This window comes from Amia ocellicauda (genome assembly GCF_036373705.1).
Source record: "Amia ocellicauda isolate fAmiCal2 chromosome 11 unlocalized genomic scaffold, fAmiCal2.hap1 SUPER_11_unloc_2, whole genome shotgun sequence".
In the NCBI taxonomy this organism is placed as follows: Eukaryota; Metazoa; Chordata; class Actinopteri; order Amiiformes; family Amiidae; genus Amia; species Amia ocellicauda.
Genome location: NW_027102660.1, coordinates 4,439 through 7,118, shown reverse-complemented (window position 1 = coordinate 7,118; position 2,680 = coordinate 4,439). Strand labels below are relative to the sequence as shown.

The 2,680-nt window shown below is 46.3% G+C and overlaps 1 non-coding gene across 1 annotated transcript; it reads left to right on the top strand.

The window, feature by feature from the left end:
• Positions 1-1,722: 1,722 nt before the first annotated feature.
• Positions 1,723-1,795, top strand: trnag-acc (transfer RNA glycine (anticodon ACC)). Its single transcript has one exon. It is a non-coding gene; the product is annotated as a tRNA-Gly (tRNA).
• Positions 1,796-2,680: the final 885 nt, after the last annotated feature.

Here is a 2,680-nt window from a genome sequence, read left to right as displayed (position 1 = left end):
TGATTAGTGCCGGTTTCAGCCACGGTTTGTTCAGTCTTCTGTAAAACACATTGAAATAGAACAGGAAATAGTAACGGTCTGGTTCAAACAAACAACTGTGTCTCAACTGACTGGGGTGATTCACTTCACACCCCCGACAGACTTCTTTCAGAGCTCGGTCGATGAGAGCACTCAGAATATACACCAGGGTGCTTTTAACCACTCTGCTTACTTGGTCACATACCCCGGGCATAAATCCTGCGTCTTCATCACGCCCCCGGGACAGTCCGATGCTCATTGGGTCGCCTGGTGGTTTGTGGGGTGTTTCTCCATCCATTGGACTGACCCCCTCCTGAGACGCACAGACGGTAGACAGTTCGGCAAAATCGAGGCCCTCCATGAGCTCCAGAGGCTGGGGATCCCCGAGACTCATTTGGACATCCATCGCACCGCATGTTGTTTCGTCCTGAGGGACCGGGGTCTGAGGTCTTGGAGAGTAACCACAGTCAAAGGGTTCCAGAGTGTAAACAAAATCTGGGGAATAGAACCAGGGGTGATCCCGGGTTTGAAGAGGCCTGTAGAGCCTGTCGACGTCCGCAGCTTTCGGGTAAGACATTCTCTTTAATTTTAAACCATGAATGAATTGTTGCACCTTTTATCCTATCTCTTCACTACGTCATGACACACCGCCCTCTTAGAAGAGAGTAGCCCCTGAGCCGTCAGACCCCCCTCCAAAACCCCACACGTCGTCTGTCGTAGTTCTGCAAGCTTTCCCATTCACACCTTTCAAAACCCTGAGTCGGAGACTCCATTTCGCATTCTCTTGGACCCTCTTGCAAGCCTTCTAGAGTCTTATCCACAAGCCCCAGATCTCTCCAGGCCATCACCTTCAACCAGTCCTCATAAGAGTATTCAATTACCGTCTCAAAAGGTTCCAACGTACCCTCCTTCTCTCCCAAAGCAAGAAGCTCCACTCCAACATAGCTGGGATCCCTTTTAAAGCGGTAACCCCGTCGAGCCCCCCAGAACAACACCCAGGAGCGTTCAATCTTCAAATTGGTGAGTACAGGAACCCTTGCCCGGGATTGTTTCTTGCGGGGTTTCATGTTGATGTCGCTGGACATGTTGAAGAAGCGGGATGTTTCAGAAGCTGAGAATTAAAGAGGTATTGCCTAAAAGAAGCGCGGGTTCTTAAATAGAGAGGAGAGTTTCGGGGCGTTGCCTTCAGAGGGGTGGGGGTATTTATGGGTGGCCTTGTTGTTCAGGGTTTTATGGGTGTACACTTTCTGACGGATATGACGTAGGAATAATTAAGGAAATAACTCTACCTAAAATCACGCCCCCCAATTATGACGTAGGAATATTAATAAGCTTAGGGCATACGTCATAACAAAATAGGCCGCGCCCAAAAAACCCTACTATCTACTCTTATGTAGTTGAAGGCGCAGTATAGCTCTCATAGTCTGGTGGTGACGGAAGACCACCAGCCGTTTGAACAAGCCATTCAGCATCACCTTGTTGGGTTAAGTGCAGGCACTGTCAGAGCGCAGGGCGTCCTGCCTTTGAAAGAGTTTCCGAAGTGTCCTGATGTGCCCTTTAGCAATGCCAAACAGGTCAGTGAAAATGGCATCCTTTCGCCGCACTTCAGACGCCATCTCACAGCCTAGCCGACCTGAAACACCTGAGCCCGTTTTACCAGCAGGCTTTAACGGTAACCATTTGAAGCAAGAGGCAGCGGTGTCAGTTTCCGTAGTGTAGCGGTTATCACGTTCGCCTACCGCGCGAAAGGTCCCCGGTTCGAAACCGGGTGGAAACAGCCTACTGTGGGCTGGCCCTTTTCGTCATGCTTGCCCTCGTGGTTCCCCGGAGGCGGTGGGTGTCTTTTCTTCATTGGAGTGCCCGCAATCGATGCACTCAGAGCGTCCGTCCGTCGACAGGTTGAAATTGTAAACGCTGGTGTAGCCACTTTTAATTAAAATCTGATGATGATGATGATGATGATGTTGTTGTTGTTGTTCTTGTTGTTGTTGTTCTTGTTGTCATCGTGGTCGCCGTCATTATTATTGTTAAAGTAAAGCAGTAGTTAGATTTGTTGCTACCGTAAGGTGTAGAAGACAACAGTTGGTATGGCGTGTGATATCAAAACATTCAGAATACTTTTAACCTATATAATTTATAAGCTTTGTAAAATAAACCCAAATATCTCTTTTGCGGGGATAAACGCTGTTCTGAGTAGTTTGTGACTTGTTTAATACCAAACAAAGCATCGCTATTAAAAAAAAAAAAAAATCACTGTAAAAGCGCTAGTTATTTTAGATCTTTATAGTTATTTTCTAGGCTCAGGTTGTTTTTTAGTGCTTATAAAGGCCTGAAATATTCTTAGTGGTTGTTGACTATAGGTCTTGATGCTTAAAAATGTTTTTTTGAGAGACCAAAAGGTTCTAATAAAAGTTTAGAGTAGAGAGGAGAGAGATCGTCTCCATCTTGGTTTCTATTTGAAATTTGATGCAGTGTCATTTTATTGGTTGGTTTTGATATGTTAATTGGTAACAGGGCGGCACAAAGGCCAGACCAGAACAATGCCTTACAAGCAGATCCGGCATGTGGCCATCAGTATAAGTATGAAGGTCTGGTCTTCAGCTCGACAGACTCATACTGACCTTTCGATTTAAGACTAAAGATCAACAATGTCCGGAAACAA